The 24,350-nt window shown below is 41.1% G+C and overlaps 1 long non-coding RNA gene across 1 annotated transcript; it reads right to left on the bottom strand.

Annotated features, from left to right (window-relative positions):
• Positions 1 to 1,513: 1,513 nt before the first annotated feature.
• Positions 1,514 to 19,025, bottom strand: LOC132083901 (uncharacterized). The gene is made up of 4 exons (XR_009420003.1): positions 18,973 to 19,025; positions 4,545 to 4,620; positions 2,200 to 2,317; positions 1,514 to 1,988 (listed from the first exon to the last, which is right to left on the bottom strand). It is a non-coding gene; the product is annotated as an uncharacterized LOC132083901 (long non-coding RNA).
• Between the last annotated feature and the right edge of the window lie 5,325 nt (positions 19,026 to 24,350).

Genomic DNA, 24,350 nt, shown 5'->3' with positions numbered 1-24,350 from the left:
GGTCATATATGCATATGACATTGCTCCAGCAGCACTTCACCTTCATCTCTAAGAGACAACTGGGCACAGAGGAACTTCCCTGTGCCTGCATTTCTCCTGGAAGGAAGCCCAGAAAAATTGCAATGTGCACATTCAAACTCCAGCCTGGGCCAGTAGACAAGAAAGTAAAATTCACTGACAAGTGTTGCCATGGCTGGTGATCCCCCTTCACTTATGTTTTCTGCATGCTGCACCAGCACTGACAAATGCAGGTGTTTCATGTCAGCCACACTTAAGCCACCCAACAAACTAGTTCCTTCTCCTGAGGGACAGGCCCCCATGGCTGGCACACCCAATTTTCTAGTCAATATTTCATCATTGCTTTTAAAATATACCTTCCAGTTCATAATAAATGGAATAGGCTTTCAAAAGAGAATTTGCTGCAGAAAAAAATTGCTCATATATTACTGCATACAAGTATTTGAGCCCCTCTAAGGCAGAAATAATACTACAGGCAGTACAGAAAAATCTTTGAATACATTTGTACTTTCATATACTATAAGTCTTGGTTTAAAAAGTGAAGCGTTTTTTCCAGAAAATTTAACTGGGAGATTAAGACCTGGAGAAAAAAATGAGCCATTTATCCTTTAGTATGTGGGGTTAATTTAATTTTCAAACCATACCAAATTGAATTATACATACTTTTATTTTTTTAATATTAAAACAGTCTCAAATGTAATAGAAGCATTAAAGGGAGTATGGCATTGTAAAAGGAAGACTTTGGCAGTGTGGAAAAGAAAAAAAAACACAGGAAGGAAGGTAGTACCCACCCCATGAAAGGTTAAAGGCTTGTCACTTGAGGAATTCTTATTGTTTATACACACATGTATTCCTTTGGCTAGGGCGGTACACGTAAATGGCATTCTTACTTCCTCTCTCTGTGCTCAAGGTCTAATAATACAAATAGAATTGGAGATTAATGTCATTTTTATGCTTGTTTTTCATCCCTGGCAAGTCTATAAAGCAATCTCTCGATAAAGTTTCAGAGCTAAAATAAATTCACACACTTTACAGTAAGTCTAGATGGGCTGCAGAAGTAGTTACATTGAAACGCCATCTAATTACAGAAAATAAATCATTCCTATCTAGACCCCATACAAAAGCCTGCATCCCATCTTTTTGCCTTAAAGGGGAAATCTCAGAGCCCAGCTGTTAAATATTCTTAGGCTGGAGTGGGCTTGGAAGGCAGCTTTAGACCACACATCACTATTTCTAGAAGATGCCTTGAGCAGAGGGAAAGAGGGGGTCACACACTTTGCCTGTGAAGGACGGGTCACACTGGCTCTTGGTACTTTGCTCCTTGCATTTACACAGGACTCTCCACATGGATGGGAATAAATTGGTACTTTTTAACACAGGAATGACACCTGCTGCAGTCTCACAGGCACCAACAAGCAGGCCTGACACCAGTGTTTCGTTACCACCACCAGAATTACAGTGAGTGACAGCCAGAAAATTGTTAAGTATTTCAGCAGGACTGGGGCAGAGCTCTGATTAATATTTAAGCACCTATGTTTGCAGAAGCAACATTCTTATTTGCTTTAAAAATACTTCTCATTACAGTGTAGTCCAGCATTCATAAGGCAAAATATAGCCATGTGGCTTTTGTGAATAATCTCATCCTTCGTTTTCTTGTTTGAAACAATTTTCATAACCATACGGCAGTATTTCAGTAATTCACACTGTAATTGAACTGGAACTGCTGGATTAAGACAATCTTCCATCTTCAATGCCTACCTGCAGAACCAATTTACTTCAGAACCTACCTCACAAGTGGAATACTGTGGAAATTGACAATTTTCTGATTGCAACTATTGGCTGCAGGTACTGGAATGGCAGGAGACTGCGCTGCGTCTGTGAGTTTCTTCTGTTTCTGGCTCTTACTGCCATAAAACACCTCAACCATGAAGAAAAAAAATTGCTCTCATAACCTTGAATTAGATCTCTGTCTGCAACAACAACAACAAAAACAAAAATCTGAGTTGAAGGTATGGAAAGATACTGAAGTAAAGTTATTTTCCTAGTTTAGGTTGGAGTTCCTGGAATGCAAATAAACCAAACTCCTCTCAAAATAGTAAATGTTCTGAACCCAAATGTGGAAAATACTAGACCTGAAGTAAAGGCCTGGAAAAAAATACACGAGATGAGTGGGGAGCACACCTTAAATTGAGCAGGGCTCTTCCTCAATGGAACCTGTGCAGTAAATCTCTTAAGCTGTCAACTGTTTGAAACCTTGGGAGCCCTTTGCTGGGGAGCCACAAAAATTACAGGAAGTGACCTAAAAGAAGAATCACAATGACAAATTTTCACCATCAGATGGTAGCACTTCTATCACTGTCCAAAACACAAAAAGCAGCAAAACTTAGTCTTCAATTTGGTATTGAGATTAGCTACGCCATGGATAAAATCCTGGAAATTAAAATGCAGTGAAATCTAATGGACATACCAGTGCTAAGCCAGGTCAGTGTCAAGTGAGAACTGCGTGCATCTAAGAACAAAATTTTATGTGTGTTGCAAGCTCATATCTTTATTTTCTCCTTGGAAATGGATTCAGGGTCCAGTGACCAAAGTAACCTGTAATGGGGTTAACATATGGAAGTCCAACAGCTTCTGATAAGCAGTACTTTCAACCATTGTCATTTCTGATGTGGATCTGCAAGGACTAGACGTTAATTATCAAAAATGAATGGAATCACACATGCATGTTCTGAAGGAAGACTGTGCAGATGATATGCGTGAACAGACTTGGTGTAAAACCCCACATCTTCCTGTGCATCAGTAGGAGGGTGTTCATTTACATCAGCTGAACTTCAGACTGACACTGTTCAGAGTAACTTTTCAGAAGCTTTTGAAATATGAGCCTTCTTAATAAAAGGGGGGATTTACTTATGATAGTTTATATCTGCTTTACTTTCTAGCTACTAGTAAATCTGTCAAATGAGTGTTCAAGGTACTCTCTAAAATTCACCGCTCCACGAACCTAACGATGATTTCATGTAGCTTAAAGCACTGTGCATTACTACTAAAGTGGTAGATGAAGCTATAAACAAAATTCAAATGATTTTGAAAATACCACTATTTATCTTAAAGCTGTCACTGTAGCACAGGAGAGGTTGTTTCTACTCAACCACACATAGCATCATGTAAAGTTTTTATCATGAAAGAGTTAAAAGGCTACCAGTGAGCATAAACCAGAATACCATGGATTGGCCCTTAACAGAAATAGAAAGCAGAGTGAGTTTTGTGCTTGGAAATATTCCATGAATGAGTCCAACATGGTAATTTCATTTGATAAAGGAGATGTCAGTCTGTAATTCATAAGGCACTTCAGTTCTGTGAGCATTAAAAACTGAGCCAGTTTAAAAGACTGCATATATTAAGGTCCTGGTCCCTTAGTCAGGTAAAATAAAATATTTTGCCTTTGTCAAAGAAATCTTTGCCGTAAGGCTTCAAGATTGTATTGTAAGGGAGAAATATTGCCCTCTGTTCAGGCAGTAAAAGCCTGGTATTCAGTGAGCCAGTATGCTTCTGAAGTATGAATATGACAGGATTTCTGAGCAAGGAGTAAGCAAAGCCATTTTGGAGACACATCTGCACACTGACAGGAGTCTGAGAAGGGGAGTCTTCCCAGCCACAGTGCACTTTAAAGAAACCCTCCCTTTAACTGCAAGACCCTGCTTTGCCTAAATACCCCTTTCAAACCTTGTTTTGAAAGGTAATTCATAAGGAGTGTTCACACATCACTAACAGCATGGGGTTGCTGCTTTCATCGACCCTTGAAATGTAATCACTCAAAACTATAAAACAGCTTCTGCTGAGGAGAATGGGTTTGCCTGAGGGGAGATGATTTGCACACCAGGGCCACCTGTCAACATCCCAAAGCAGCATGAGCTTAATCCCTTCAGAAGCAGCTCTGATGTGCCCTCTTGGAAAACCACTGAGTGGCCAAAGGATATATCTACCAAATCTAGACAGAGCATGTGAGCACAAATGCTTTTGTCTTCATCCACAGAGAAGTTAGGAGGCAGTCGCTCAGAGCAAACCAAAGGTACTGATCTACCTGACTCCTCTCCAATCACACAAGCTTGCACAAAAAGAGTTTACAGGCTATGTTTGGATGTGTATAATTGGGAAACTGTCTTTAAGGAACCTAAAAGATATTACCCACAAGTTCTATCTTCCTAGAAAAAGCTAGGTCTTCCTTACCCTGAGAGGTGTCACATCACAGAAAATACTTCTTGCTCCACTGCCTGAGCCACCTGACTGAGCTGGTACAAAGCCAGTGCAGGATGCTACTGAACTGAGAGGTACCTTCTTCATGTTCAATTCAGAAAACAATTCACTGAGAGAGATCTTTCCATAGAAAAATAAATTTCTGATGCCTCCAGAGATAGATATGTATCCAAACCTTGCTTTAAACTCTGTATTGAAGGAAGCTGAGCTGCAAATAATCAAAATACAAATCCACATTAATCCAACAGGGAAGTAAAAGGCAGTGTGCTTACCCAGGACTTTCTGGTCTGACTTCCATGCAGTATCCCAGCCTATCTGAGCAAGAGCTTAGAACTTCCAAGTCTGGCACTGGAGGACAAAATAAATCACTTGACTGAAAAAATAAATATGAGTTGCTTAGGTATTGTGGCATGCAAGGGGGTTATCTGCAGTAATATTAGTATTTCTGATGTCTGTGCATTTTAAACCACACTGGTTGAGAAATAAATTAATTGCAGAGTCATTTACTGCCAAACTGTCCTGCAAAGCTGAGGAGGCACTGCCAAGCCCTTCTTATTGTAAGATGATCTGAAATACAGAGGGTAGTTTACTTTGTAATTGACCTGAAGAATAACTAACACAACAAACATTCCTATGATTAATGATATTTCAGATAATAGCATATACTGAAAACAGAATACATTGAGAAATATGAGAAACTCTGTGTGATTTGTTCCTGCGTTGCTTCATTCAAATGTTAGAAGCGGTTTTAGACAGTTAAGATGACAATGAGGAATGAGACTGTGGAATACCAGCCTCAAATATGTCGCAGTCTTAGTGGAGAAGGCAAAATCTGGGCATGAAGAAAAAAAAGCTCCAGTCTTAGCTAAAATACAGCTACTCTCTTTCCATCACCAATTTTGAAAACTCTAAAGGATTTTCCCCCGCTGCTCCCTAGGGTGGCCTACTTAGTTAATTGTGTTCAGATTGAAATTAAGTTCTGGTAGGGAAAACCCTCCAAGCTGTGAAAAGCTTCTGACATCATTGTATTATTTTTAAAATTTTCCTCCATCACTCAGCTATGAAGTGTAAAGACTACAGAGCTCTGGTTTGCTCCACAACTTTTCAGTAAATCACTCCATTCCACAATAGGCACTTGGCAGGATAAAAACTGACTCAATCTCATACACAAACCCTTTATTTTTAGTGATTTTCCAAAGCCATTGATTGCAGTGTTTTCTTTATCACTGAAACTGAATGTGTTTCTATCCCCAAAAGGTTTAAGTGAAAGGGATAATAAATAAGAATAATTCTCCTGATTTTATATAAAGCCATGACTTAAAAGGATTACAACACAATTTGTTGTTCAGTAAGTATTACAGACCAGATTTAAACTGTGTTATAATCAATGGAAATTTTTCCTTGGGGCTTAAATTGGCTCCATATCAAGACACACACGTACACAGAGATTCTCTCCTCCCCAGTACCTCAGAAATCTCTCAGGTTAAATGCATAAGCTCTATTACACCAGTTGCTGTAGCCTCCCAGCTTAAAGGAGGGAGATGGAAGTGGCACAGTTCGAGCAGTACAGTGCCATAAATTCACAGACGCCAACTCTCTGGGAAAAGGGCACACAGAAATTGATAAAACACATATATCCCACAAATACCAACTGTTTTGAAAGAGCTGCTGTCAGGCTGCAAATCCAAGCAGACAAAATAGCCCAGGACTGAACTGGGAGTGCTTGCACATCATCACAATGCGCTTCATCAGCTCACTGCTCTGCAGCCACCCACACAGCTCAGAGGTCTCTGCCCACTCCTCCCAGCCCCAGGCTTCCCCCTGGGCAGCTGATGTCTGCCTGCACCTCCTGATGGGCAGGATTACTGCAAGAGCAGCACTGCACAGCCAGAGCTACCTGCCTTCTTTACACAGGCTCCACTTGAACTGATTTGGCAGCTCCTTCACTTTGGTTCAGGACCAGCACCAGGTTCAGCCCAGCAGGCATGAAAAAGCAGTTATATGGAGTGGCCTGCCCCCTCAGATCAGCTGTCCTTCGTTCTGACCTCATTCCTCACATCTTATGCTTGTATCCTTTTCCCACTTAACCTCCTGCTGACAAAATACCTGCTTGCTCTATATCCCTCTGGCCAACAATTTTCCTAGAGCATCCTGATGAGAAAACCCTGGTATGCTAATTCCTCCACATCTTCCTCTGTAAGGACTAAGTTAATGGATTTCACTTTGGGGTAGAACACTTGATAAACGGCCAAGCCTGAGACCAGGACACCTTTGTCCCTATAATTATCTTCCTGCTCACCAGGCAAAGAACAGCTCTATCCTACACCCCTATAGGAGGATAGTTTCACAACTCTATTCAAACTTCCAGAATCAAAGAACAGCTGAGTGTAGTACCCACTTTCTTCTCCCCTTGCACTTTTAGCCACTGTTTGCATCTTTTCACCTCATATCTAGAACTCCAAATACCTTTTCCCAGTCTTTACTGTATCATTCCTCATAAACAGGTGAATAATGAAATGGGGAAATATTGTTCTGGAAAGAGATTTTTTTTCCCCTTCTAACAAAAATTGAAATGAATTTGTATTGTACAGATTGTGACAGGTCATTTCATTCCAGAAGTCATCACATTATATTCATTAACCACAGGACAATGGTGCCTCAAGGTTAGAGCCCAAGGTCTGGAAGTTTAGAATTTAGGTGACGGCAATTGCATGAGCCATGAGAAAGACCACACTCGGTTAAGCACTGTTTAACATGCTGCCTATATCTGCATGGTAACAATGAGGGCATTATGTCCAAATCCTGTGATAACATCCACATCAGAAACTGAAATCCTACATTTAAATGATAAGATGGTGATGAAAGCCATAGACTGCATGACAAAGCAGCACCTGCAATCTCAGCCCTAAACTCTGAGCTGATGGGAGATGGATGTGAATGCTAAAGGAACAAGGAGAGTATCTATCACTTTTGTATCCTGTATTCATGACACAGAGAAAAGATACCACATCTGAACAAATAATACAGAATGATCCTGGTCTCTGAATAGTTTGTGATTGAAAGGAGTAGGCATAATTGATCCACAGAGCTGTAGGCCACAAAAAACAGTAATTAATTCGCCCACCATGCCTCTCTGTATTTTAAAAGTGACTAATGCTCATCTACCTAGTCTTGTACTGGAACCAGTCTCTTGTACTTGAAATACACATTCCAAACAGGTGATATGAATGTCAGAAGGATGGGGAAAAAATTAGTGGGGTTTTTGTTGTGTTGCTACCAGAGCTCCTAGTTCAAAATCTGTGCTTTATTTGCTGTCTCCACTGGTGTAATTTTAGCTTCCAGCTATAAGATCATGTCACACACTTGTCTAGACCTCATTACTCTCTCTCCTTGAAAGAACTTCTCCACTGTAAACCTGTCACCTCTTGATTCTCATTGCTGATAAAATAAACTGAGATACTTAAGTCTTGTTTCAACACCGGATCCCCAAGCCCTCAAAAAACATTTACTCTCACTTCATTTATGTTTCAAAAAATCCTTTTGAAACAGCTGACACTGGAACACTCTGTAACAATCTCACTGTGGCCACACGTGGGTCACATACGATTAACTGATAGCTTACTTATAGTTGAGTTAATATTATTAACACATAGATCATAACCTAGTAACTAATCAGCAAATCAGCCATAAGAATTACCTGTGTTTCACCTATATTTCACCCTTCCTGAAGTACAACAGAGTCCTGTTTCCTATATATTATCCAACTCTCTCTCCTTTCCCACCACCTTTGAAAGAGATTCTAATTTCTGAATTCCAGTGGTTCCTTGAGACCATTACTCCACTCCACCAAAGCCTGTTTATACTTTTAACAATAACTTACTAAGACCAAAAGAGTCCCAACTTTCAACAGTGTTGACACAAGTTTGACACTTATTTCACCTAAGTTTGTGTTCATTTGCCACTTCCACTTCTATCTTTCACTTCTTTCTATAACAGAAAAAAAACTTTTTTCTTCATCAGCCAATTGTATTATTCCAGAATTTCATTCATATCAGTGAAAAATAAGAGGTGCTACAAAAGCTCACAACCTATTCTGATAATTTTTAAGAATGGTTTTCTTCCAGATCTCAAATTTCAACTCATTTTCCTTAATATTAGTCTGAAAAAGTACCTCTTTCATGTCACAAGCTGAGATGTTCTGCATGACAACAGTAATTACTGTGTGTAATAAAGCACTTAATAATCTCTATTAGGATGTCTATTGAGACTCATTATATCTCCAAGTCTTAGCCCTCAGAGTAGTATTTTGCAGCTCTGTAAATCTTGATGTTGACATTAGCAGTAGTCACTGGTCATGGATACAGAATACAACTGAAATTAAGAGGAAGCTGAGAAAATATGGCAAAACAGCTCACTGAGGCAATATTTTCACATTAATCTGTGGATAACAAAAATAAGAGCCATCTTTGGTTTTTCCATTTTAGTGACATGCATCAGAATTAGTCACATAGCTGGATTTGAAGTGTTGGTCTGAATGACCAACAAAGTATTTAGGAAATACTATGACATTCCTAAGTTGAATTTTCCTATTGAGAAGTGAATATTCCTATTAACTTTAATGATCTAAATGCACTGAGTCTGAAACCCCTCAAATCAGAAAAATTGAAGTTGCAGCATTCTCATGGTTTACAACATTTCAAATGTCCAGTTCCTCCCCCTCTTTTCAAAATGAATGTCACTTCCATTCAGTTGCTTTAGGATTTTGGTTGGGGGGCTTTGTTTGGTTTTAGGTTTGGGGTTTTTTTGGGGGGGGGGGGGGGGGAGTTTGGTGGGTTTTTTTTTTTGTTTGTTTTTTTTTTTTTTTTTTTTTTGTTTGTTTTTTTTTTTTTTTGTGAAAGTCATCTGTAGCAAACTGTCCTTTTCAAAAATCTCCCTCAGGAACCTAAAAACTGAAACTGGCGCATTCCATGCCACATAGGAAAGCAAAGACATAAGATCAATAAGTAGAGAAACTTTGGAGAAGCAGCTGATCCCACTCAAGCCCAAAAAGCTCCTTGCCATTTTCTCCTGACTTTGCTAATCAGGACAAAGCAATTCAGATGTAAGAGCTCATTTATAATGTCATCCTTCGGGTCAGTCTCAGACAAACAGTGCAAAGCAAAAGCACTTTGGTGTTCAATGAATCATGTTGTGGGTTTTGAATATGGAATGTGAATGAGCTTGCTGCTGAGGGAGAGCAATGGGCAGGAGCCCAAAGTGTCAACAAATGGAGAAGTAGGTGTGAAAAATGAGGTTGTTTGTGAGCCTGGTGAATGGAGAATGGTTGGTCAGAAGGATGAGAATGAATAAAAGTGAGAGATCACTCGGCTAAAAAGTGGCAGTGTTTTCTATAAAATGCCAAGGTGAGTATCTGAAGAGCAATCTACTGTCCATTCTCACCAGCAATCACAAACTAGGCAGATTTTAAATCACTAAGTTGCAAAAAATTGCATCGAAAGCAGATATTACTAAGGGAAGGTGCAAGTGCCACCACTGTGGGCAATCCAGGGTGAAACACTAATGGGCAGATATCTCAGAGGCTTGGAGTCTCAGCAGTTTCTGGAAACAGGATCCATTTAACTCATCACAGTTGGAGCACCAAAACAATGAGGCTTTGCTGTTGCTGACAGACAGAAACAATCAGTCAGGAATAAAGGAATAAATGTGAACAAAGCAAGCCCCTTGTTTCTGCAAAGATATTTATTTTTAGGTGCAGAATCCAACATAGCTGCACACAGCCACAAGTTTCTGCATGAGCAAATATGCACAAATAGGTCTGATCCTGAAAGAATTTCCCCTTAACTTCACTAAGAGCAGAAATAGATGCTAAAGGCTAATTCTCTGCCCTGAATTCTTCCAATTCTCTGAGCAGCTGCAATAATTTGACCTGTGAAATACAGAGGTGAGAAATGATGTCATCATTCAGCCCCAAGGATTTTGTGAACTCATCTGACTCAAAAGAACCAAAAATATAACTATTTTCCAAGCTCCAACCATACAGCTCATAATGCTGTCAATGCAGAAGACTTGAGACAGCAGTTGAAAGGTCATAAAATCAATACACAGAAAGTCATCTCACAGAAAAGCCAATAGGAGAATAGCTTTGTTTCAGAACAGGGGAGAAAGGTACACATCCCTAATGGTTTCTAGGTGGCAGCTTCTCTGTTGCTTTGAAAGGCCGAAGGGGCATCTTTGATTTTATACATCTAGCTTACTTTTGCAATCAGTCCCATACACATACAGACACCATTATAAGATCAGTTCTTTAACATAGAGGTAAACACTATTCCTCCTGGACAATTTACAAGCAAGGAATTAGAGATGTGCTATCTGATCCTTGAGCTTTCTGGATGGACCATAAACAGGACTCCTCTGTGCAGGATACAGATGGAGCAGAGCTTGGGTGCCTATGGCTGAAACAGGGGTGAAACCACACAGGGTGCAAACACAGCCCAAGTAAACCCTGTAGCACAGCCACACTTAGGAGAAGCCCAGTATTCATTCACTTCCACCCCAGAGCTGTGGATGCCCTCAGGACTCCACCCAAACCCTTCCAATGATAAAGTACAATTGCATAGCACATCTCCAACTGATAGTCTCTGTTGTGGGAATGCCACTGGATGGATGTCAATCATTTCATTTACAGGTGGTTTTCCATCTGGATGTGGACTGTTCTAAAGGCTGGTGAAAACTGCACGGGTAGGATGCCACAGCCCACTCAGGATGGGGCATGCTGTCCATAATAAATGTTCATTTGGCTGATCAAAGACACCAGTCCACATGTCAGGGATCTCTTATCTTATTATATAGTTGCTGTAATTCCAGAAACTAGCCCACTACATAATGAGAGAAGTGTTGGCTAACAAGCTCTTAACTTTTACAACACCTTTTAACATGCTCCCAGTCCTTACAGCAAACTTCAGTACAGAGTACAGGGTAAGAATATGAAAGCTGCACTTTGCCAAGATAAAGTAAAAGAAGAGAGAAATAAAGACATAAAAGAGAGAAAGAGAAGGAGAAAGATCACCAGTGCTTAGATCCTACGTTGGTTCTGCTACCACGGATAGTCCAAATCTGGGGTCAAAAGAGAGAGAAAGGGACCAATCCACTTCCTCTTCTGGTTTATCTGATGCATATATCTTATGTAAAATAGGTTTTTCACACCATTCACATTACATTATTTGTGCATGCACAGACAGCCCTTCAGAGCCCTCCAGGAAGTGAGTGAGGCTGAGGGGGAGTCGGTGCAGGCACAACAAGCACAAGCCTCAAGGCAGAAACAGGAGCTGCCTGAGAACAGTGCTGCTCCATCTCCACAGGACCCTCTCTTCCACTAACAGCCTTCCTCTTGCAACAATCAGAATACTCAAGAATAAAACATGCTTATCTGCTTATGCCCAGTCCTCCACACAAGATTACCCTGGAAATTATGTATTTTCTTCTTGCATGAGGTGGCAACCATAAGCATAGAAAAATGGACTGCCACACTGCAGATGAAGGGGAAAAAATTGAAGACCCACAGAAAGGATAGAGAAAGATATGATACACAGCTTGCTATAGTGTAAGAAATCCCAGCTATTCAGTTTAAGTTACAAGCATTTGTGTACATCACAATGCATTTACTGCAGTGCCTTTTTCCCAGCAACCTCCCTGTCTCCAAACTCTACAATCTCATTTCTTTTACCTGTTAAGACCCCAGTATAAAGTCTCCCACAGAACATTTTGCATATTTTCAGGTCTCAGCTACAAGTAATACAACTACCCTGGGCATATCCGTTATTCCTCTGCAGCGTTTCCAGAGTTCTGAGGGGTTATGGGCTGTAAGTGTGAAAAGCTCTAGTAGCACTTGTACTTTAGAGAAGCTTGAGAAAAAAAAATCCAAGTGTTGTAGCTAAAGAGGAAGGTTCCATTAACCAACAGAACAACAGAAATGCACAAGAGTCTCACTTGCATTCAGCTGGCAGTGGAAACTACCCTGGTTGCTCTGTGTCATGGTTAAAAATGGTACTCCCCAATTTAGTGCTCCCACTGAGACCCTCCAAACTACATGCCCTTTACTCCCTCGCTCCTCCTCCCTCTTCCCCTTCCCCTGTGGCAGGATGGAGAGGAGAATTGGAGCCACAAAAGGTAAAGATTGTGGGTTGAGAAAAGAACAATTTACTGGAAACAGCAATGACATATGGAAATTACCAATAACAGTAATAATATTAACAACAAAGTTGTGCAAGAAACAAAGGATTTGCACATGAGTTCTCACCCCTAACAATATCCAACCTCTCCCTCCACCATGCTACACCGACCCACAAGGGACCCATTTCCCCATCCCTGGAAAATGACCTGAGGTGGTACAAAACAACTTCCAGGTACCATAGCCCCTTCCTGGCTGTTGTCATCTTATTGCAAAAGTCCTGTACTTTCTTGGTGATTTCTCATGGGCACTTCCTTGCAGCACTGACTCCGTCTTCACAGCACAGCCAACAAACTCCAACTCCCTCCTCACCCACCTACCCCTCTCTTTTGTGGCACTCATCCTCATTGGACACAGCTGTGGCCTATTAAGGGCAGGCCTGTTTCTAATCTTTGGGGATTAGTACAGCTGCAACTCCTCAGGTGTGAGACTATCTTCTGCATTATTCTCTTACATTCTATCCCTCCACACCTGGCTACTGCAAAAATTAATCCTGTCCTCCTGAACCAGGACATTCTGCTAAATGCATAATGAGATCACGAGTATCTAGCTGTGCTTGCTTCTCTCAAATATTTAGTCAAAGGAATAGAAGCAAAAGCAATCACCTCAAGAGTGCAGTAAGAACAAACTTTTTTTTGTTTAAAAAAATAAATATCAGGAAAAAGAAAGACTATCCATATGATCTCTCAATAGAGATTCATATGGATCATATGAATGATCCATGAATCTACTGATCCACAGTTCCACATTTTTGCCTTTGAGATACCTCTGGGTAATTTCCTGCTGAGCAAAAAAGGATGGTTGAAAATACAGTGGGGTACTCACTCACAGGCAATATCTGGTCTATAGTAATGTTCATCCAGCTTTTTTTTTTGAAGCATTCCTCCAGATTTTCACATGCATGTATTACATCAGCATATTATATAGATCAATTTGCACAGGACATTCACATGAAATTGTTTCCAAGATGAAAGCGACCAGGAGATGCTCTTTTAAAACTGGAGTACAGCCATCCAGTAATTTGGAGTCACCTCTTGTGAGAGGGTACATCCATTCCTATGTGTGCATGCATGAAAGGGTAAAAGAGCAGAGACAGAACACTCCTTGCAAAACTGAAAATCTCCGTGTTGAGGTGAGATGCATTGAAGAGTAAAACCTCCAACCTTATATGGTCTCTGAGCAACTGGGTCTAGTGCAAGGTGTCCCTGCCCATAGCAGGTGGTTGGAATGAGATGATCTTAAAGTCCAGATTTGAACTATCTATTCTGTGAATCTATGATGATTCTGTCATTATTTTAGATGAAATTATTTTGCAAGTTTTTTCCTGTGAATCTTTTATAACATCACAAAAACTATCCTGTGCTGCTGAGCTTTTCAAGCAATGTCATGTGAAGTTTTTCAATATATGCATCATTAAAGATAAACACACACATATATATATGCACATGCACATATATTAATGTCTACTTATACACATGGACATTTAAAAAATATGCTTTAGCTTTCACTATTTCTGAATTTACACACAGATTTTGGAAAAACATGAAAGAACATCTAATTGTGGCAATATTATTATTATTACACAAATTTTCAAGGAACACATGTTATTAGCAAATCTACCCAATTCTGACATGATACCTCCACCATACTTCCTGTTTGACTATGACAATTAAGGTATACAAGAGGAACAGATAACTACATTACCCAAGTAAAAGACAAAACCATGTTTGTTTGAAATTTCACTTTCTTTCACCTTTGAACTTGTCAGCTATTAAATAATTTCCAAAGCAATGAAAGAGTGGTTTTAATTACATTAATATACAGGTTTGATGTTGATATATTAATATACAATTCAATTTTGAATGTATATGCAGTTTTCATACAAGCCATATTCTGAAATGTAGGGTAATATTTTAAAAAAAGTTTTATGCAGTTCATTTTGAATTCAGCTATGTATTCTCAAGTGATCAAGGTCAGAGACTTCATTTGAAAACAGCACCTGAACATATCTTTTTAAAAAGATATTTTAAGATGGTTGCTGCCACAAGGTCTTCAGGAGGTGCAATATGGAGTGTTGGTAGTGGTGGGATTTTTTTTCAGGTTTGCACAAGTAGACTGTGCTACATCTCAAAGATGCAGCACTATAGAACCTATAGAAGGTGGGAGGGATCATTAGACCATCTGGCCTGATTCTCAGTTTCATCCAAATGTCCTGATGCTACAGGCATGCCGCACTCTTGCAAAAGTCAAAGTATGGGGCACTCCTGGAAAGCAAGGTGGAGGTATGGATCATGCTCACCTGGCAGCCCTCCAGGGTCTGATCCCGTGTGGCAGACACATGTAGGTGTCCCCAGCAGCTGAACCTCTCTGCCCATAAAGAGACAGAACACCAACACCCACCTAACCTTAGGGGGAAATACTTTTGCTGCCCTTAGCATGGTTGATTACCATTGCCAGAAGCATGTGAGCAGGTCATGGCCATCAGGCATCTCAGAGAATGCTCAGTGTCAGCAGTGAGCTGCTCCATTCAATTTTATGCCTACAAAAAAACACCACCTTCTTATCAAAGCAAGGTCAGGAAGCAGAGCTACTCTTAGCTCCCCTGCAGCATTCAGGCACACACACACACTAAGAAAGTGACCTCCAAACAGGCCAGCAGAGGAAGCTGAAATCTTAACACTCCCCTCCAAACTTTTGAGGCTTCCAACATAGGTTAAAGGGGAAAAAAAAATATTAGCGCAACAGATTGTCAACCACAAGAAAGCACCTACAGCCTACATTGCTTCTGCTGGACTCTGGCAAACCAACCCACCTGCTGTGGGGCTAGAGGGTGAAGAGGGACCCTGATAGAGGGGCTACTGCACCAGCAGTTGTCTGCACCCTCTTTTGCTTCAGCAGTAGCACCCCAGCACTTCAGCCCAGCTCCTTTTGTCCAAGCACACTGCCAGCAGACATAGGATTTCCCATTTCTGGGAAGAAAGATAAACAAGAGCCCTCCTTGGATGGTGTGGCAGGAGACCAACACCGAGCTACTGCCTCCATAAAACCAGTGATCACAGAGTGAGTTTGGTCCTGAGGGGGTGCCAGCTCTCCACTGTGCACCTTCGCAATGCAGCTTTGGGACTGGGCGCCTGCCTGTGGCCAAATGGGATCTGCATTAATTTAATGGAACACAACTGTTTTGATTTCAAGAAGATCCCTTTCAATAAATTCCAAGGGAATCTGGCCTTGTTTCAGATTATGTTTTGCTTATTCTAGCTCTTCCTGGAGAAGGAATTTCTAACTAAGCCATTGTAAATTTGTTTTCTTGCCTAGGTACATTAGTACTTCAAACCCAGCTGAAGACAATAATAGCTAAAGTATATAGATCTAACAAGTGAACTCCACCCAAGCTTTTGTTTTAGTGTGCTACTCAGACCTTACCCATTCCTTGGTCTCTGTGTAGATTTCTCTCATCAGCATTTAAATACACACAGAAAAAAGGAAAGGCAAAAAAAACAAACACAACTGGAGACAAGAATGTCACGGTGTAAGTAGAAGAAAATGCTTAATTTTAGATAAGCGCTTGGCTCAGTTTGCTAATCTGCTGTTCAGGAACACTCACTCATGCTGAGAGTATTTCACTCACTGTTAGCCCTGGTGCTTCAAACCCCTCTCCTGACAAGGCTTCTCACTCTGTGAGCACAGGGGTGGCAGAATGAGGCCTCTATGATTTATCCACCTTCCTTGTGGAGCCACCACAAAAACCCGCACAAGTTGCATTGTTCTTGTGCAGGCATGACTGGGATTGGTCAAAAGTGGTGATACATTGGTGCAGTTAAAGTGCTCATCTGCACCTCTGACCAGCTAATTAGGCTGGAGACACATTAATTAGGCTGTTGAGCTGAACAGCAGCTTGGGAGCTGCTTGCCTGGCACAGACAATTGTCCTGGCTTTCTAACCAGGGCAGAAGTGGATGGAAACACTGGTTTGTTTACTTGGTTGTATGTTTTGATTTCCCTGAGTATGCCCCTAAGTTACAGCCTCCACATTTTTGGTTGGGTTGTTTGAGTTGGTTTTGTTTTGTAGCTCTTAAATACAGGTTGGACGGAGAGCTGGGGGTCACTGAGTGAAGGAGACACATCATTTGTTGAAGTCTAGGGATTCTGGTTTGTCCTGGATGTAAAAGACTTGGAGATAAGACCATGATCCAGATGCCTCAGCAGCAAAAGTTATATATAAAGCTGATGAAAGACTCAAATTAATTTGTATGAGTTTGGAGGCTTGATATTTGGGTAACAGATCATGTCAGAGTGAAAATCGCTGAATATACTTTGTAAGCCATACCACTGTATTTATTCTACTCATTTATTTTTTAGCCATGACAAGGAACACAACCAACACCCTTCTTCTCAGTAAGGTTTCCTGAAGGATTAATTTGACCTACTGCATTTTGCAGGCAGACCCTGTCCTGGCAGCCTTCCAACTACAGTTCCACAGCTCTCAGCTCGTGGCAGGTGAGAGAAGCAAAGAAAGAAAAAAATCCAAGCAAGAGCCCCAGGCCAGTACAGTGCTGGCAATAATCTAAGCCCAGCTCAGGGTGTGTGCAAATCAGCCAGCCAGCTCTGTGCCTTCCAGTCAGGGCTTCATAAGTTCATTTGCATCCATCCCTCCAACCTATTTGCTTCGTTCCCCCTGCCTAGTGCCACCAAGAGCCCTGTGCTACATATTCAAACACAGACAGCACCTAAAACACCCATAAAACACTGCAGCCTTACTGCTCCCACTCCAAGGTCAACTTACAAGCATGCCCATTTGAAGAGGCAGAGGCAATCACTCTAATATAGCCATAAGGCGAAATGAGGAACTGGCTCCTAGCAAGGTAAATTGTTGTGATATCATCATCAAGCCCAGCAAAGGAAGAAAGCAAAGCAATGGACATCATCAAGGTTAGGAAGGTTGTATTCAGGCATTAAACACACAAAGCAATAAACTCACTTCAGTGAAACTTAAAACTGCCACAGATAACAAACAGCAGACAGCAAATCAGTCCTTCAGATACCAGGAGAAACTCCTGAAAAGCAGTCATTAATTTGGCTACTGTGATGAATTCCTCCATGGTGAAAGCAACAACCCACTTCACTGCTTCACTGATTCATTGCCTGGGAGGCCATGAAGAACACTGTGATAATTTAACCTGTCTTTCTGTGTAAGACTTCAGCTACCAGCAATCTTTTATAATGCCTTCAGCTGGTAGGAAAGGGGTGGTTTTGATGAAGCAACATTTTTCATACCTTTGTGTGCAGCTGTTGCTTCACTCCATTTCTTGTAGGAAGCCACCTCCCACCTTCCTGCACTGGCAATGGAGAGGAAGCCCAGCAGCAGAATCACTATAACTGGGCCTATCTTGCTTCCCTTTTGTACTCAGAGAAATAGAGACACATCTCACCACAAGAGGAGCTCAGCAGAGCAAAGCTGCCTGTTACACCAACAGGGAACTGGTTACAGCTGCCAGATGCTCACAGCTTTGCACAGTGACATAAGTGACATATGTAACTCTCACACTGGAGATGCAGCTCTTGATCCCAGCATTGCAGAGTGGGACAGACACAAGTGCATGGTTCAGGGGAGTCTGCATCTCCTAATGGTTATTCAACCCCTAGGTAAGGCTAGTCCGTCCTTCCTTCCCCCCTTCCCTTCTTATACTCCATCTGTCTGAAGCAGTAACCGCTGACACAATTTTTGCTCCCCAGATATGTTTGCACTGCTGAGTAGTCGTTAAGCTATTCTAGATAGCTCAGTGTCATATAAAAGGGTTTTACTCACTGAAGCAATGTATCAAGTCTTTGGGCAAATCTGCCTTATATGAGACTTACACAAGTGAAAAATACCAAATGCCCTTATGTCAAGTTTTACTCAGAAGCCTTGTTTGGTATTATTTGGTTTAAAGACACTGGAAATGTCCACTATGCCTGCCTGTTGATGGCACAGGGGGGGAAAAAATACTTTGCTATTTGAGAATATTTCCATCTGGCTTTGGAATTAACAGCTGTACTGGGTCCTGAAATTTCTTCATCTGTTAGACTGCTATCTACTGAATATCCATATTTCATGCCAAATTATAAATCCCCCTCAGGCCTTTTCTCCCTTAACCACTTTAATTTTTCAGTAGTGAAATTGCCTCTCACACTCTCTACCTGTTCTTTTTGTCTAAAAGCTCTCCTGGCCTTCAACAAAATTTCCTTTCCTCCACAGATTGTATCTCTCTTACTCTCTCAGTATTCCAAGTGGCATAACTAAGTCACCTGTACCTAGTTTTGATGTTGGCTACAGCCTTGAAGAAGGGTAGCTTGTGGGTACAATAATTCATTAATTTCCTGTTTATTGCTTAAAGTAATAGAACATTACCTCACCTAACCTAACTTACACTCTCAGTTCTTCCCAGTTAAACCAGCCATATCTACTATGCTATCATAAACAACAGAGAATGTTACCATCTTATTGCAAAAGTCCTACACCTTCTTGGTGATTTCTCGTGGGAATCTCCTCACAGCACTGACTCCTTCACAGCACAGCCAACAAACTCCAACTCCCTCCTCACCCAGCTACCCCACTCTTATGTAGCACTCCTCTTCTTATTGGACACAGCTGTGGCCTATTAAGGGCAGGCCTGTTCCTAATCTTTGGTGATTAGCACAGCTGCAACTCCTCAGGTGTGAGACTACCTTCTGCACTATCTTTATTTTCTTACATTCTATCCTCCCACAAGAGCACTGTATAGTTTTGCCTTGCTTTTGATACTAAAAACCAGTCAGACACATCATTGTAGGCATTTCCTTTTGATGATGCGCCTCCACAGTGCTGCCAATTGGTATCTGTCCCCATCTTGGTGAAATTACTTAGTTGTTTACAGTGATGTCATGAAAGCTGTGTTATGACTCTACCGATGAAGAGATTCAGCTTCTGGTGACTGCAAAATTCCACTTGCCTTGGGCTGTATATTGGCAACCAGTGCCACTTAAATTCATCACTCATAAAATCCTAGAAGAGGCTGCATTTCAAAAGAAAATTAATTGCATTAAAAGAAGAAAATATAAAATCTAATTTCCTTTGCTGTCTCACTGTTCACTGCAAGTTTCAATTTGAGTTTTTCTTCTGCTTGAGTCTTTTATTGGGGGTCATCCCCCACATGATCCTCATAATGAGATTCAAGTACACATTGAAGCTTTTTCAAATATTTGGGACTAAGAGGATCTGTCTCTCTTTTCCCCCTACTCTTCTACATACACATCATCAAAACAGAAATTTAATTATCTTTTCAATAGGTATCACTGCTTTAAATTTGAGTTGCGAGGTTAGTAGAAAGGGACACACATGCAGAGTATGTGAGAACATGTCTCATTTCCATAGGAAATCAGGCTTTATAAAATAGAAGATTTACAAGGAAAATAAGCTGCACTTCTGTTCAGAATAATACACTGACTTGAAACTTCAGCAACGGTGAACATAAAAAGTTACCTATTTCTATTGGTTTTCACTCTGGGTGTTGCAACTCCTCAGAGGTCCTCTGAAGTCACTGGATTTACCTTCATTAATACCAGTAGTGCATTAATTCCATATTTGTAAGTATGTATACAAGTTAAGGAGGTAAGAGAGCATCTCTAGGTCTACACACATGAACATAGACATGAGTGTGCATGAGCACATGTGCACTCAGGCATCACAGAGTATTCATAGGGAAATATCACAACAGCTCCTGTCCCAAAGGACAGAGATTTGCACCTAAGCCAAGACCAAAGTTGTACCAAACTTGAAAAGGTAGAGCTGGCCAGGGAAAGAAGGTGAGTGCAAACTATTTTTCTCCCTGTCCCTCACAAGCTTGCAATAGTGGATTTCTGATGGACCACTTGAATGTCACCTCCACCCACCTGAAACTTGGCTGAGGATCTCAGTCTTTCTTAATTACTGCGCAACGCTATTAAAGCTCTCAGTGGAACCAATGAGTGAATGTTCCAGCCAATTTTACTTCTTGTATTTTAAAAAAAGCACACACTAGTCTGTTGAAAATAATTTTTAGGAATTTTAATCATAGCAAATGTGTCTGAACCATTCTTATTAAAGCAGTGTTTCCACCTATACAGAAGACAAGACTACAGGGATTGACCTACAAAAGTACCATGTATCAAAACAGGGGCAGGGAGAAGGGGGTGGTTAAAAACTGAGCAGTATTTGAGACATCCTTCTAGGGCAGACACATGAAGCAAAGAATGCTTCTCCAGACATTCTGATTTATCCAGCACTTTGATGTCACACTTACAAATTAAATATCTGGCAAGGTTTTGACATGGTGGCCCAGCAGGTCCTGTATCTACAGAGGCTGGTTGGCCCCTGACAAGAAGAAAAGGGGAAGTTATATAAAATCAAATTATACATGTTCTTGCCTCTGAAACACATCAAGGACTTTTAGTTCACAGCCACTGAGCACCGCCAGTCTGTTTATTTAGCTAGAATATAATTAATGAGTACGGGGGAGGGAGCCTAGGGAAGGCAAGGGACCATGTACAACAGTGTAAAACAAGGAGCAGAGGGAGTGCTGGAGCTCTAGGAGAGCCATGTAATATCTGCGTGCCTGAGGCTAGACTCAGCCTTCCAGTTTCTGGTGCAACTATCCTCAAAATAAGAGAGAAGCCTTCATTCAGCTCTTGTTTTAATTAACACACTGAGTATGTGAATAGAGACACATCTTCAAAGCTGGCACAGAGATAGAGAACTAGCTCTCACTTCAAAGCTGTGCTGAGGACACTTCAGCTGACAGAAGGACTCTTCAGTATTTTTCCTTTGCCTTTTTGTTTTAACACCTGTCAAACTTTATTCGCCTTCACCAAAAAAAGAAAACCACACCCCAACCATCCTCACTCCTCCCTACCTCCCCTAGTAACAGAGAAACCTTTGCTAATGGGGACAGTGCAAAGACAGGCCTTGTGGGATGCGTGTCTGCTTTAGGTTACAGCTCACTTGCAATGTCTTTGGAGCAATCAGGGATACTGCAGGTGAAGTAATTTAAACGGATACCAAGTGCAAGCAGCTCAAAATACACATTGGGAAGCTGTCAGGCAGCACCCTGAGAGAATCCATGTGTGTGCAGCCAGTCCTGCCCTCCTGCTGCTGCCCTGTGCTGCACCAGCCTGCTGGCTTTGAAGCACAGGAAAAATACCTCACTGCAAGGACTGCCACTGCTCCTTCTGCTCTTTCCAGCAACCACCGACCACATCTGCTCACTCCTGGGACTTAAAATTTTTTTTCTTCTTGGAGGTCCTCTGCTTAGCAAGGTTCAGACTCCAAAACAGGAAGCCCAATGGGATTCATTTGAAGCATAGCTGAAATTCAGGGGCACCTCTGTTTTCTCCCAACAGAGTTTAAATAGATACAGAACAGATGGTATAAACGTGGCCTGCATGAAGAACAGCTTTACTCTTGTTTTTTATTTTCTTAGTGCCTGTTTTTGTTTTTTCCAAAACAATTATAGCCAAAAAAAGGGTGAAAGAGAAGGGGAAGAATGAGAAATACTTTTTGGAGGCTATGCAAAAGAGAATCTGAGCAGCACATTAACCCTCAGCGCAGCATCAGACACAGTGCCCTGCCATGAGGGAGGTTGCTTTGGGACTTTCCTCACCTGAAGCTGACTAGAAGAGCAGCTTCTCCAGTTTGCAGAGCACCTCATGGCCAGAAGAGCGTCACATTTCTGTCAACTTAGAAAGCTGAAGGAATCTAACAGAATTTTACAGTTTCTTTTGAAGTTCAAAAGTCCTATCTACAACAGAGGAATCCTGTGCTCTTACCAGAGAGGTCATGTTGGGCCATTCCAGCAAGGAGCATTATCTGAGATATGTACTTATAGGGCCATTGTTTCAACAGGGATTTGTGGTGGGTCACATCCCATCAGCTGGTTCAACACCCGTGCCAAGACACCTCCTTCCTCTGGGCTACTAAGCAAGAACAGCAGGGTGGGACAGAGCCTGGACAATTTAACCAAATTTCCATTTCCTTTAGCAAAACCTGAGTCATTGACCAAATCAAGCATTTAAGAATCTCTTAAGGAGGGGGATAACTCGCCCTCAACATTTTTAAATGTCTCTCTATCACAGGCTGGTTGCTTTAGATCCATAAAGTTAGGACTGCCACTGCATCTAGGACATATGACAGATCCTCAGAGCCCAAGGCAGCTAACAGCTCCAAATGAGGTATAAGACTCAAGTTTGGTCTCAGAGAAGTCACAGTCACAACTAATTCCACATGCAGTGCTCTGTGTGCTCGACAGCCAGAAAGCCCAGATTCTGCACATTTCAGCAGGCATTTTAATCTTAATAGGCAGCACGTGACGTTTCATTAAGATTTCAGTGCTACTGCAGTGTTCAGCTGTTAGGAGGTTCCTGAGGTTTTACAAAACAGAAGCACATACACACATTGTGAAACTCAGCAGATCTAATCCGAGATATGAATATGGATTTTGTTCTTCCTTATCTCCCTCCCTCATCAAAGGAAGTGGAATTGCAAAATTAATGTTGCTGATAAACTAAAAAAAAACAAAACAAAACCCACAAACTAACAAAAAAACTAAAACCCAGCAACAACAAAAAAAAAAGATCCATTCATATTAATAAATGATACTATCTTTAAAATCAGATTGTGCAAATAATCTCTAGTCTCCAAGTTGCTTTATCTTGTTCTGCTGTTGCTTCTTTCAAAAATATTTGGGCTGTATTAAAGAAACAATAATCCTAAATACTGATTTTGAAAGGACCTATGATAATAACAGCAGATAATGGGGTATTGCAAATAGAACTTGGGAGCCCTGGAGACGTTCCTGCTTCTGTGAAGATTTTATTACCAGTTTCATCACTGAAAATGCAGTAGAAATTTGCAGTCATTCATACAAAGGTAAGTTTCTCCTTGCAAGTCTGTAGGGAAACAGGATGGTCCAAACAAAGGGCTGAAGAAGAGGGAACAGGAGACAGCACACTCCTAAGGAAGCAGCACAAAGGGATTTTTAGGCTGCTTGTCACAAGGGACCAAAGAACCTCAACCCAAGATGTCAAGCATCAGCAATAACAGACAGTACCTATGGTATTAAAAAATATCCTCGTTTATGCACTACTCCTGACATTTCTCTCTATCCCAAGGGTTTGCTGGAGCTGCTGAATGCTTGTTCTGCCTGGATGGCTGCCGAAAGACATTCAGTGTTGCAATTCTCTGTTTCTCACAAAACCACACTCTTTGCTGGTAACATTTTACAACTCTTATCACGCTGTTCAATCCAGCTACAACTGTCCAAATCTTGTCTTCTCTAAACCAGGGGAGGTCAAAAAGAAAGAACACACTATATATCCATTGCAGTTAGCTGGTTTAGCAAATAAAACCATTAAGCAGGGCTTCTGTTTTATCAACCTGTAGGTTTAGGAAATCCCCTCAGCATTTCTGCATAGCAGAAAAGAAGTGATTGGAATTCAGTTTATTTCTCCAAAGCTTTTTAAACCATCATTGTTCTGGATTCCTAAGGTGGATTTTGGTGTGGGTTTGAACTGCAAGGTTGTGGGGCTTTCTACCATAAATTAAGAATGCTCAGCCATGTTGCAATAAGCAATTAAAAACAGAAGCTACAGAAATAAGTTTTTAGACTCAGATGCTTGAAAACAGCTGCCTTGGGGTGTTAAAGAGCCTCTCCTAGTCAATATACTTTCAAATTTCAAAATAAAGCCTTCCCCAAAGCAGAGCTTTTTACTTCAAACATTCCTTAAGAATTGTGCAGACTAGCCAAGCATCAAGCAAAAAATACATGAATGTGAAGTCCACCTCTGTTCAAGAAAGTATTTAA

Source organism: Ammospiza nelsoni, chromosome 1 (genome assembly GCF_027579445.1).
Source record: "Ammospiza nelsoni isolate bAmmNel1 chromosome 1, bAmmNel1.pri, whole genome shotgun sequence".
Lineage (NCBI taxonomy): Eukaryota > Metazoa > Chordata > Aves > Passeriformes > Passerellidae > Ammospiza > Ammospiza nelsoni.
The sequence above is the reverse complement of the archived record's forward strand: the minus strand, read 5'-3'. Positions and strand labels throughout refer to the sequence as shown.